Below are 14,376 nucleotides of genomic sequence, written 5' to 3' on the forward strand. Positions count from 1 at the left end.
TTATTCTGCTCTTCCCATGGATGAAAATTCCTACTTAACCTCCACTCAAATCTGCCCATCTCATTTGATTTTTGTATGAGTGCTCCAACTGTTCACACTGATGTGAGCAGTGCCCTGAAAATACACCTGCTGAAAGCTACTCTTCTTTTAAATAAAAATTAGAAAATAAATTCTCCCTGAGCAGAACAATTGGTCCATGCTTTCTCTTCACTCAAAGGGTTACTGGCTTATTGAAATAAGCAGCCAGGGTGTTAGTTGGCCTGTCATCTTTCTTTAAAGGAAAATCACGCTTTCTGTCCTAGGTGATTGGTTTGACCAGTCCCCACCATCACTACCAATAGGTCTACCATCCTCCTCGTGTGCAGACCCAAAACATGGTACAATTTAGATCTATTTCCTTTCATTTCATCCTTGCTGCATGTTAAGATTTTAATACTTGTTAAAATATGTAAATACAAAAACAGAGTTTAAATGAATAAATAAGAATTGTAAATATATACTGGGACCAACTAGATATCTGCAAGAGGACACAGTTGTATTCTAAAGTCATGTAAAGATTTTCCTGATAAACATTAGGCAGATTGGAATATTAACATATCCTGATTAAATATATTCGCTGTAGAAAGTTAGGAAAATACAGATATGCCTAACAAAAATGAAAATCTCTCATAACTCCACTCCCTGAGATGACCACTGTTAGCATTTGGCATATATCCTTTCTGATTTTTTCCATTCTTATATATGTTGCTTTTTCTTACAGTAGTAGGTCTCATGCTGTATAGCCTGCTTTTTAATGTGTTTTCTATTATCAATAAACATACCTCTACAACATCATTCTTTATGGGTGGATTTTATGAATGCCCTAATTTAGTTATCCAAACCTTAAAGCTTTTCAGATGCTATACCTGGATCTATGTTTTGTATATAATTTTGACTTCATGACCGCTTTGTGATAGTTAATACAAACTGACCAGGCTCCACTGAAAGCCTAGTATTTTATCAAAACATTAGCATTAATGTTTAGCCTTTAGAGGAAACTATGCAACATAATGTGAAATCCAGCTAAATTATTATTATTTTTTATTGAACTACAACATTTAGCTCCTTGGGCTCATCTGCTATCAATTAGAGTGATAAGCAGGCACTCAAAAGCTAGCTTTTCAATTATGTTTTATACCTTTCAACCGAAATGTTCCTGTCATTGCAAATCATGTAGTAATTTTGTAAAGGCTTTATCGTAGCAACCAAGTGATAACTTTAAATCAAGAATCTAAACCAATTAATTCCTAACATTAATTACTTCTTCTAAAACAAAAGGCACTTTAAAGTAAGTGACTGCAAATATACTTTTTATCCCACTAACAATCCTTATCTCTTTTTTCCCCAGCTCACAATTCTGTTGACAACTCATGCTCAGACTCAAATCATCATTCAAATCATAATTAAAGCATAATTCTGAGCTCTCTTTGTACATGCTAATTCCACAGGCACCAGATGTAAAAGCCACACAGAAATTCCTATAGAGTATTATTAGCTTGCAAGGAGCAGAATTAAGATGCATAAAAGTATCTTGTATAGCAAGTAAATATTTTGGTTTTAATTACATTATTACCTTGTTTTATGCCACTAATTACTACAATTTATTGTATAATTGACTCTCAGAAAAAATGTTACCAAAGAAGTTCTGCATAAACTGAAGATAGTATATACTAATGATTTGCCCTAACCCCTCTGTTCCCTTAAAAATAAAATGTAAAATACTTTTATAGTAGATTTGACAAATTACTTTCCTATTTTCCCACTAATACATAAAGTTTATCATATGCTACAGTTATTTGTTGATTTATTTCTCATAAATCACAGGGTAATAAAAAATTGTATTCTCAAGCTAGGGACAATACATTAAGCTGTCTTTATTCCCTACAACCCATGCTAGAACTTGAAACTTAGTAGGTGCTCAATTAATTTTATTAATTAAATTAATGAACCAATCATGTAATGCATTCATTTCACTCAACATAATAAAAGCATTATTGTTAAATACTAGCTAGTATCTATTTCAACCTTTACAGATTAAAAGCCTGCAGCCTTAGAGCAAAAGACTGAACATTAGCAATAATAACAGTTTGCTGTAGATTGAAAACAAATGAACTCATTCTGGGACTGGGCAGTCATTCATAAGCCACTTGAGGGGCCTACCCTCTTGCAGTTTATGACTCCAGTCAAGTCTTTCTAGTGAAATAAAGCCTTGTGTTCACTCTGGGGCCATCCATTGTTCTCTCTATAATTTGTACCAAATTGTAAAGGTTATAAATACTTGTGGTGAAGCTGCCTTCACTCACGGTTAGGTGCCATTTTTTTTTTTTTTTTTAATAACTACAAGACCAGGGACTAGCATTTACCTACTTCATAATAACCTAATCATACATACCTTTGAACTCAGGATGTTCCTCAAATGCCATGATTTATTATGTCCTTCTTGGTCACATAATAGTCAACCTCATCAAATTCAACTAGGCCAACTTCATTCTCTTAGGAGCAGTAGCTAGCAATAAAAAGTGAAGAGTCATTTCTTAAATGAAACTATATACACTTGAATTCTTTCCAGATTTAAAAAACTAATAGATTATGTTGCAAGTGACAATAAAATGAGTGAAAATATGCACAGTAAAACACAGAAATTTTCTCTGCCTATCACTTCTAAGCCTATTTTCTTCTTGTTGCTGTGATTTTAATTTTTCTTGAACTAATGTGCCCTCTAATGGTTAAAATAAAGATATAATCAAAACCATAAAAGAAATGCCAATTTATTAACCGCCAGGAATATTTCTATTCAAAAAATACTTCTGTAACTTGAAACTATGCCTTCAAGATATGTCTTTAATAAATAGCTAGAACATGCATTTTATGTATTCTGTACAACAGATAATGCAAACGAGGAACAGCAAACAGATCTTGTCAAATAGATTTAAATGTACTTCCTATTTTTAAAAAGCATCAATTTTTTTTTAATGATATCTATAATTAAGTCTTGCATGTGCTGAAGTTGAAATACAGATTGGGGTTATACCTATTCTAATATCATAACTTAAGCATTTAATTAAAAACAGCTATTACTCCAAAATAGATTATTTTGGTTCTTCCTTCGTTTTTATTTTTCTAACATGAAATGAAAGTCTGCCTCTAACCTCTAAAAAATGTAAACATATGCACACACGAAAAAATTAAATACAGTTCTGTTTGTTCACAGTTTACCTTCACTGTTCATGCTCTCCTACTTTTGGTTCAGCTGTAATATTAGAAAGTAATAGAAATTTAGTAATTACTCAGTTAATGTGACCAATGGCAATAGTCTGCTGAGCTAAGGAGAGTCAAGGAGAAATTGCTTGAATTATTTACCTTGGTTTACTAAATTCAGGAAACTTATTGCAGCTTTATAATACAATTTATTTTGAACAAGAATGTGGTCAAGACAGAAAAACATATATACAGTAACTTTATTTAATTCTGTATATCCAGAAGAATAGAATTGAAATCAAAGGCAAAAACAGAGACTACCATGTTTAAAGATTTTCTGCCTTGTTTAACCATTACTGTTAGTACTTTAGATAATTTGCTTCTTATTAAAACATGGTAGTATGCTCACAACATGGAATTTTCAAGTCCCTTCCAACTTGAAATGTATTTTAAAATTATTAATGTATGTTTTTTTAAAGGCAGCCTTTTTCTTGCCTCAGAGAGTAAAGACATTATTTTTCCTATTATAAACATAAGGTAACTGTCATTGAGGCGAACTGACCTACCAAATACTGCACAAAAACAGTGACAGAAGCTAGACTGGAATTTAGAATTATTTGTGCAGTTTGCTGATTTTGGCTGGTTCTTTGTGTGCATAACAGGAATGTGTTATTTCGTTAGAGAAAAATTACATCTTCCTGAATTATATTTCTGCTTTTATCTTTCAGCATAATTTTATAGAGAACATTCTGTATTCAATACCTGGTATATTAGTTTTTCTTATTTTAAGTGAATGCAAAACTACTTAAAGGGCTGCAGGTTGAGGGGCAGGAAACTTGGGTTCCAGTTCAGTTTGTGCCCCTAAGTGAACGTCCATAGATACGAAAGATGATGAGCCTTGACTGCTCACCCGATAAAGAAGATTGAATTAGATAACCTCTGATCTCCCTCCTAATTTAAAACTGGGGGTTCTTTTTTTTAATAGTAAGATAGAAAAATAGTATTTTTGCAAAATGGTCAAGTACAGTGAAAATTGAAAAGAAAAAAAATTTGATTATCTTAGAAAAGCTAAATAGCATCTTGAATTTTAGATTATAGTTCAGTTCAGTTCAGTGCAGTCTCTCAGTCATGTCCGACTCTTTGCGATCCCATGAATTGCAGCACACCAGGCCTCCCTGTCCATCACCAACTCCCGGAGTTCACTCAAACTCATGTCCATTGAGTCGGTGATGCCATCCAGCCATCTCATCCTCTGTCATCCCCTTCTCTTCCTGCCCCCAATCCCTCCCAGCATCAGAGTCTTTTCCAATGAGTCAACTCTTCACATGAGGTGGCCAAAGTACTGGAGTTTCAGCTTTAGCATCATTCCTTCCAAAGAACACCCAGGGCTGATCTCCTTTAGAATTGACTGGTTGGATCTCCTTGAAGTCCAAGGGACTCTCAAGAGTTCTCCAACACCACAGTTCAAAAGTATCAATTACCAAATGCCTATTAAAGACCCACCCCTACAATCATGGATCCTAGACAGGAGAGGCACAATAAGGTGATGATTAAGACATGGACTCAGGAGGTAATGGAACTGGGTTTGAATCCCAGCTCTCTTGGCTACTAGTTTTATGACTTTGGACAAGTAATTTAACCTTTCCAGATCTTAGTTTCCTCATCTGTCAAATCAGGAAAAGAGTGGCAACTTCATGGAGTTATTATGAGGATTCATTGTATTTTTATGAATTAAATGCTCAGAATACCACCAGGTACAAAATAGATGATCAAAAAAAAATATATTAGCACTTTTAGAATGGCCAATTTAACTTTTTCCCTCAGTCATAATGGCAGAACACTAAAAAGGCAATTAAGTTAATTTTAATGACTCAGCCACCTGGCAATCTTAATTTCTATTTTTTATTATCAAGGTGCTCATAAATCCTAGTTTCCCAGTTTATACGTGTTGTCCTAGGGTATTATGAATAACAACCTCTTTTATCCTCAGTGTCTAGATTTGGACAATAAAGTATGTAATCATCCTGATTATAAAACGGATTACTCAGTTGTTCTCCTGCACAATGAGGAAAATAAATTAGATGGCCTCTGAGGTCACATAAAGCATAGGTTACAATATATTGGATACGAATGGAAAGAAATGTTTGGATGTTTTGTAAATAAAGTCTAAAATATAAAGAGCTATTAGCTGTTGTCAAGATGGCATATTTGATAGCTTTGTTATATTTAAATTAAAAGTTTGAATTGTGTATGGAGGACTACTTTTATTTCGCTTGTTCCAAACGCATGAAAAGCTCTCTGGAACTGGACCTCACTCTCATTCAGGTCTTCCTTTCTTCTTCCCCACCTGCTTTCACTATTTTCTCCACTAGATGTGAAATGGGTTGAGGAGTGGGCAAAAAGAAAGAGCTTCTCCCCTCTCCTTAAACTCAACCATTAAATTAAGCTTCCCCCTAAAACTGACCAGTCTCCAATCCTAGCCTGGTAAGCAATCACTCCTAAACAAATATTAACTGAACTTCTTAAATATAGGGAAGAAAGAATAGATTTGTAAGAGTCCTATGTCACTGCATGCTATCTATAGAAAGATAATATCAAACCTGAGAAGTAATAACATCTTCATTTAGCACATTGTTAACATTTTAAAGTATTTATCCAACAGCATGCCCATGCTGCACCTCCGCTTTATCATGCTGTTGTTTTGTCACTAAGTCATGTCCGATTCTTTGTGACCCCTTGGACTGTAGCCCACCAGGCTCCTCTGTCTATGGGATTTTCCAGGCAAGCATACTGGAGTAGGTTTCTATTTCCTTCTCCAGAGGATCTTCCCAACCCAGGGACTGAAACTATGTCTCCTGCTTAGCAGGAGGATTCTTTTTAACTTATTTATTTTTAATTGGAGGATAACTGCTTTAACATTGTGTTTGTTTCTGCCATACATCAACATGAATCAGCCATAGGTATACATATGTCCCTTCCCTCTTGAACCTCCCTCTCACCTCCCATTCCATCCCAATCCTCTAGGTTGTCACAAAGCACCAGATTTGAGGTCCTGAGTCATACAGCAAATTCCCACTGACTATCTGTTTTACACAGGGTAATACAGATACTTTCATGCTGCTCTCCCAATTTGTCCCACCGTCTCCTTTCTTCACTGTGTCCACAAGTCTGTTCTTTGTCTATGTCTCTATTGCTTTGGCAGGCGGATTCTTCACCACTGAGCCACCAGGTAAGCCCCCACTTTATTACATTTAATGTTAAAAGGAACACCATCTTAAACCACAAGTAGAATTTGAGTCCTCAGATAAAGCTAGGTTCTAGTGCTAGCACATTTACCAGATACAGCATAAAGAAAGATGCCTTCTCTGTTTAAGGATTTGTCTAAGTCTTGTGTTAAACAGATTCTAGCCCTGATGAAGGCTGATGTTCTCAAAGGTATCTGCCCTAACAGAAATGCCAGTTAATGAGGATGGCAGCTTGAGAAATGATAGTTTCATGGCCCTGATTGTACCAACCAAAAAAGGGGATGATTAATAATACAATACTGTAAAGAGGGAAAAGAGGGTGAAAATGTACCTCTCATGATTCAAAAGGGAGATCAAGAATTATATGACCTAAAAATCTTGGAAAGTCAAATTTGGTAGAGGGAAACATTCGTCTCAAGCTAATTTCAATGATCTGTTCCATTTGATTTTCTTATAAAGAAGTTTCAGCTAAAATATGGAAGCCTCCTCTTTAATTCATGCCATAGAAAAAGAGGTTTATTCCAGTGTTTATTCTGTCATTTGATCAGTAACACCAATGCAGAAAGTGTAAGAGAATGTATTATTAGAGACAACAATATCTAAAGAGCAATATACTGGTTCACAAAGTGAACTTCCCTATCATATTACCTCAAGTAACTTACTGTTTTGATTGATTTCACTAAGAGTATTTCTGTTTTTCCTGGATGATCTGTGTTTATATAAAACCATTTAGAAGGAAGCAAATGCAGTTCTGGGCAGTGAGGTCCCAGTCTTGGTGCCCACTTCATCAGTCCCTTCTGGAAAGGCATCTTTCTGTCCCTCAGATAGTTCTTTCTGCTTGCAGTCCTACACCCTGCTGGCCCTGAACAAAGGTATGTTAAATCTTAGAGGCATTGAAAGGCTCCCAAAATAGTGCCCATCAAATCTAGTACTGATAAGTTCCCAGGTTTACAGCTTTTCCTGTGCCTTGAAGGATTGATTCCAGAAGGTCCTTATTAAAATACAAATATTTACTGGAAGAACTAACATTTTATCATCCACTCTGATAGCAACACCAGCTTTGTAATTTCATAAGCTCCTTGTTAGAAAAGGCACTGAAAAAATGAGATTAGATTCCATTCATTCAGACATATATTGTCAGCCTACCACAGCGAGACTAATTGCTGGAAATCTCAAAATAAATAAAGCAGTGTCACTACCCTCGGGGAGTTTACTGTCGGTGGGGAAGATGAACATATACACAATCATTTTTATAAAGTATTGCATGATGAGTCTTCATAAGGAATCATTTGATAATAATGAACAGAAACTCAACTGGTCAAGTTAAATAAGAAGGTATTAGCATAGATTTGAGTGTCTAAAAAGCAGCTGCAGCATCAAAAGGGACTCCAATAGGAATTAACAAGCCACCAAGAACCAAGACAAGTCCCCACTCATTCTCTATTTGTTTGCTCATCACTTACACATGCTTTTCTTGCAATTTGCCCATTTTCCTACCTTTCCTTACAGATCATCTCTCTTGGCTTGCACATATGACCACATCAACCCTTGAGACCATAAGACCTTACTCATCCAACACCCACAGCCAACTAATTGACTTTCTCTTTCCACCCCCATTATCAATTCCTTAGAAAGAGAAACTGACCTAATCCTACACTAATCCAAGAATAGATTCTTGGCTTTTAAAAAATGTGGGAAATCATCTCCATCTCCAATACAATAAGGTAATTTCAAGGTGAGCCTTGGAGGAAAGGTAGGCATCTTCCAGAGAAACAAAGGGAAAAATGCAATTCAAGCAAACAGATTGTCATGTTCAAAGGTATATGGATGAAGCAAAGCAGCCCGTATATAGACCCATGTAGTGGTATAAAGATCCACAGCGAGGAAGCTATTGATAATGCTGGGAAGATAGCCAGGGATAACAAAGTATCTTTGTATGCTCTGCCAAGGTATATGATTTTTATCCAATAGCTGAGGGAGGTGGGGTGTGAAAATTTTTACTGAAGGGGAGACTTAAGCAGACCTGTGCTTTAGGAGGATGACAAAAAACAAAAAAATCCTCTAACAGCAGGGTGAAGGGTGGACTATTAATACAAGACCAGACTGAATGTACCACTCTGGAAGCTACTTTAGTAATTCAGACAAGAGATGGTATAGTTTCAAAATTGGACCACGGCAAAGAGGATATAAAGGAGAGGAAGGATTCAAGAGCATTATGAAAGCAGAATATAAAATGAAGTAGAGTCAATTCAGAAAAGCAAAGAATCACAAACTTTGATACAGGGAGAAAGTCTAACCTTAACCCACAGCTGGTGCTAAGGGATGCATCAGACATAGGGAAATAACACACTGAAGGAAAGGAAGGTGGGCCAAGGAGAGTCACTTTGCATCCTTTCCGATCTATCCTTAGAGTTGCCTTTCCTATGATCTCTAAACATCTTAATCCACATAAATAAAGACAGACTCCAAATCTTCAGGGTGTGAGCACAAGGGGCATCAAAATAATTAGTAAGCAAACATTAATCAGAGCCATATTCGAGTTACCCTGTCATTTTATTAAAATATCTGTCAATTGAGTCTATTACATAAAGGGGCAAAAATTCATTCCTGGTGAAGACTTAACTCGCCAGTGCCGGGCCTTGTTTCATTATGTATTCAATTAGAAGTTTTCATGGTGTTGTTTTCCTTTCAGTTCCAAGAATAAAAAGTGAAAAATGAGAAATGTGAACTTCTCAGAAGATCCTGTGACTTTGAAGCCACATATCTGAGTAAATGATCTCTTGCTTTTGCATTTAGAAGCCCTAGGGGGCAACATTATCAGACTGATTATGAATGTGTATATTTTCATAAGAATATGCAATCTTAGCCAGCTCAGCACAGGACACTGAAGTGACTAAGTATCAAATTAAAGATTATTCTTTTTTGTGCAGAATTCACTCCAGCAAGAAATTGAACAAGGGGATTTAAAATCCAAAAACAGTGGGACCACCTCCTGAGACATTATTAATTATTAGTGGGCCCCAGTTTTCCAGTTTCTTATCTCCCTATACACCCAACGCTCCCATTGCTTTAAATTATTATCATTATTTGTTAAATGCTTTCAATGTGCTCGGTACCCTGGCAGGCACAGAAAAAAGTTACCGTACCTGCCCAGGGGCTTTCTACCTAAATTGCACAGATATAAATTAAGTTTGAAAATGGGTTGTAGTTGTCAGTTACAGTCTTTTCTAAGGCTTAGAAGCAATAGAACAAAACTAAAAGTATATAAGTTTGAACACCTCCTTTCTCAGCCGACTTGGGTCTTCTTTATATTCCATAGCCTGGTCTACTAACCCAGAAAACAGTATCACAGAAACATGCCAAAGGTCAGTAATGAGAGGCCATCAAGCACTCAGAGAAGATTATCAACACTTAGAAACAATCCTGTGTGTCTGACTTCTCACCTTGCTCCCTGTTGTCCTGGGAGGGAACCTGTGGTTCAGAAGCAATAGCAAGTGACGAAAGTTGAGTTGAGGAAAAAGCCTCAAAGCTGACTTCTTCCCTTCGACTTCCCACCTAGTCAAAGCTATAATATCGCCAGTAGTGCCCACACCCTTATTGTAATCCTTACTCTTCTCTCAAAAGCCCATTCTTCCCAGACATCTACCCCAACTCCTATGACAAATATCTAGAAAAGTGGAGTCGGAAATTTAGTCTGACTCAGGTCCTTGTGTGTATATATATATTTTTTTGTGTTTTAATAAAAACGCAACTGTATAAACGAAAAGAAAATGGGAGTACCCTTTCACCTCTATGTGTGCCCTCCACTCCCATTACTAACAAAAACAATTCTTTTAAAAATATCAAAAAATGCTTTGTTTGCCTCCAGGTCTGATGGGAGACAGGGCAAAAGCAATGAATAAGGGCTCTATTTCACCAACAGATGAAGAAAACCCAGACAAAAACCACTTGAGACAGCTATGGAAGAGAAAACAAGGGAGACCCCTACCTTGAGTCAGAGAAGACAACTGCAGGGGAGAGGAGGAAAGGGGAGGGTATAGGAAATGGACTGAGACTCCAGAAAATAACAGGGGTTTACTCTACCAGAACCCCAGGAGGTTCCCCACATTGTAACTCCACTGCCATTGCAGCCACCACCAAACCAACAACAACCCCCAGATCCTAGCCCAGCTTCCAGCAGTGGCCTTGGAGTCTACCACCAATGGTTCATCATCAGGGCATCCCCTACTTCATCCATCCAGCAGAGGAAAGGGAGGAGCTCTTCTAGACCTCACAGAGGGGAACCACTAGGTACACCCAGATGTTCAATCACTGAAAGTTATTTTCTGACACAATATTGTTACACATAATGAATTATCTAACTTTGGACATATATTTTTCCTTTGAAATACACATTCCTTGAAGACAAAGCTCCTCTCTGAGCATGAATACAATGAAAAGTGCTTAAGAATACATTTCCAAGGGATAAGTACTCATATATCACTTCATTATTGTCTACTGGCTTGAACCTCTGCCTTGAGCACCACAAAGCCAGCTCCTCAGTCACTTGCGGGCATGCCTGCAAAGTTGTTTCAGTTGTGTATCTTTGCAACTCTAAGGACTGTGGACCACCAGGCTCTTCTGTCCGTGGGATTCTCCAGGCAGGAATATTGGAATGGGTTGCCATGCCCTCCTCCAGGGGATTTTCCTGACCCAGGGATCGAATCCGTCTCCAGCATCTGCCTGCATTGGCAAGAGGGTTCTTTACTACCAGCACCACCTCACTGCAATCCAGCAAAGCACCAACTATGACCACTTCTACAACTAACAAAGTCCGACTCTGTCATCTCTGGCCTTCTCTTTTGTTTTCTATCTGTATTCATCCAGTCCTGCATTTCCTCCCCCAAGCAGGTTTACCAGCACATTCATTATTGATGTAAAGATTATGTGCTGAGTGCCTACTGTATACAAAACACTGTACTGACTACAAAGCATTGTTAAGCTTGGAGTCCGGGGAGTTTTAGCATTCTATTCACATCTGCTCTAACCTACCAATTTCTAAAATGTCAACTAGGTCTTAGTCCACTGATGCAATAGGAACCTAAGTTCTTACTCCTTACACTCCTGGCATTTGTCTGGAGATTCTTGAATGCATGCATAGTTCTTTTTTCTTACTGATCCTTTGCCATCTTATTGTTTGGACCACCAAAAAATCCTGACCTATTTTCTCCGAATGAATCTCAGTTGTTCATTCAAATAAATGAAATTGTCTTCAACAAGCAGCTCAGTGAAATTGTGTATTACAGGGATAATATGAAAGTAACTTTAAAATGTCTATATCCAGAGATAACTCTGAAGAGACAAAGGAAGCAAAGAGAAATAAAAATTGTAATAAAAGAAAATAAAAATAACTAAAATCCTGAGAGTAAGAGATATAAGTGTGCCACATTTACTTGAAAACATAGACTTTCAAAAAAAAAAAAAAAAATTGAGGCAGAGGTAATTTTTCACCTGACAAAAAGATTTACAGTATCACTTTGCAATATGAAAAAAGTATGGTTCAATTAGTAAAAACAGGATAAACATAATTCTTTTCTTGTATATAAGGATCTGTAGTATTTGTACACTAATCGCTCAGTATAAATTTGTTAAATAAAGGATGGGATGCCCATTTCTCAATTTTTAGCTCCCACTGCATCTTAAAAACCTTACCAAATCTCTAAGAACATAAGAATAACCAGGTGGGAAGCGTATTTTAAGAACAGGTTAAATGATTTAAGATTGGATCAATCCACTGCTTTCTCTTAGCCGCCCAGACAAAGGCTAATATATGATTGTCAGACCTGGAATCCATAAATGTCATAAGCACAGAGCTGGAAAATCCGTATCAATGTGCGGGCAGGAGGTTGGTGGATACGGAAGACAAGGGAGAGAGAGGCAGAGAGAGTACATTTAAAGAAAACACTTTATAGTCATAGTTTCTAAATGTTGGTTAATGGACTGCTTTAATCTTAATGTATTTTTTCCTAGTTTTCATACTGCCTAAATTCATTTTATCCAAATTACTACTTAGATGTTATTCTTTCTTGCCAGTAAAGTCTCTTTTTTCCAACCATCTCTTCTATAGATCTTTATAAGCTTTTCTCATCCTTGCCTCTTCTCCCTTTATTAGTCTATGTAATTTAATCTTCTTTCAATCATTCTCTTTTGTTTTTATCTTAAATCTGACTTGAAAACAAACAAACAAAAAATCTGGTTTGTATACAGTCAGGTCTGTAAACAACCGTAGAAGCTAATATAGGATGCTAAAATCAAGTATATGAATAATCATCACCCTACTTTTAATGTATGTATTTTTAAAAATCAGTTTTTTGTTTTACTCAGAGAGGATTCTGTCTTGCATTCTTTTTATTGTTATAACCATCTTTACTGAGTTTAAGGTAAAAATGTGAGCTAGTACTTCCAACAAGAGCCCAAATCCTAAGCTAGGAGCCCGGAGAATTCAGGGTCCGTGAAAACTTGGGAGGTGCCTCCCCTTTTGATGAGAATAGATCTGGGTCTGGATGAAGTCACCGATGTGCCTCTGAAGAAACAAATGTCAGCGCGACCTATTAAAGTCAACCCCGAGCTAGGTAGCAACAATGAGCTGGGGATTAGCATTGACAGCTCGCTTAATGTGATTCTTTTGGACAGGGATTAATTTAATGTGTTGCTGTCAAATGAAACAAAAAACGAGATGGATTTACTAATGACTCTATTCTATACCACACACTTTTCCACCCCTGATCTATGTCAGAATGAATCTGACAGCAAAAGAAAATAATTTTTAAAATGAAAAGGAAGAAGACATTGACTTCTGGAGAAGAAACTCAAGAAGGGGGTTTTTAAACTGGGCTCCCAGCAAGGAGGATGGGCGCAAGGAGCAGGGCCAAATTAAGTGAGAGACAACCGAGTGGTCAGGCCACCACCCCAACCAAAACGGGGAACGCCAGGGCAGGACCTGGTGTCCGGTCCCAAGCTACGGCACAAATTTACAAGATGCCCCTAATTTCTCCAAGGCCTCACCTACCTTCCGTGTGAAAGTAAAAGGTTGTATTACGAGGCTTTTAAATAGCCTCTAGACTTTAAATTGCTAATCTCTAAAAAGGGTGGCGTGGGGAGAGGGGGGCCAAACCTGCCTGCCAGAGCATTAGCCTTGTTGCAAAGACAACTTACAGTGAGACTGTGACAGAGAGGGGGCGAGTCAAAGAGCGAAGGTTGATCTTTATTTTAGCGAAACGGTTTGCCAAGTCAAATGCTAAAGCCTCCTTAAAATAATTTGGATTCTTCTTTGTTCTCTCTAACAAAGAAACTTTAATTCGCAGTTCTCTGCGAGGAAAGACAATGCAGACAAGCCATTTTTAGGTGAAAGGTGTCTCGTCAATTAATAATCATTGAATAATCACTAAGGATTGGCAGGAGCTTTTCATCGAAAACGGTACTCAGAACACGAAAATGCACCGATTTACAATGCAGACCTTTTGCGTGTTATTCTTTGTGGTTGTTTTGCTTTTACCTCCTATGAAGTACATACGTCCCTAGTCTTGTTTCTGTGTATATTCTTGTTAAGTTACCGTTAGGTTGGTAAATACCCGCGATTTCCAAGGATCTGAGTCAGGTCTCATTGACAGGGACGCTCCACCGCGGAGCTTGCGCCCGGGCTCTGGGAACCGTCGTCCCCGCCAGGTTCGTGAGTCCTGGAGAGGGCAGTTAACTCAGCAGGAACCCCGGGCATCTTCAGCCCGCAGACCTTTGTGTTGCGCGCCCCGCCAGGGGGCACCCCGCCACGGCATGGCCAGGGGACCTTGCATGCGACGCGTGAAGAGTCTTTGCGCAACGGGGAGCCTAGGGATAGGGCGCTTCTCCCCTCCCCGGA

The 14,376-nt window shown here is 37.7% G+C and overlaps 1 long non-coding RNA gene across 3 annotated transcripts in view; it reads right to left on the reverse strand.

Annotated features, from left to right (window-relative positions):
• LOC129619946 (uncharacterized) overlaps positions 1 to 14,376 on the reverse strand; it is a 95,657-nt gene that overhangs the window by 57,986 nt on the left and 23,295 nt on the right. For all 3 annotated transcript variants that reach the window (XR_008698309.1, XR_008698308.1, XR_008698307.1), the window contains exon 2: positions 2,432 to 2,545. This is a non-coding gene — a long non-coding RNA (uncharacterized LOC129619946). The remainder of the gene's footprint in view (positions 1 to 2,431; positions 2,546 to 14,376) is intronic.

The sequence above is a fragment of the Bubalus kerabau genome, chromosome 9 (assembly GCF_029407905.1).
Source record: "Bubalus kerabau isolate K-KA32 ecotype Philippines breed swamp buffalo chromosome 9, PCC_UOA_SB_1v2, whole genome shotgun sequence".
NCBI lineage: Eukaryota > Metazoa > Chordata > Mammalia > Artiodactyla > Bovidae > Bubalus > Bubalus kerabau.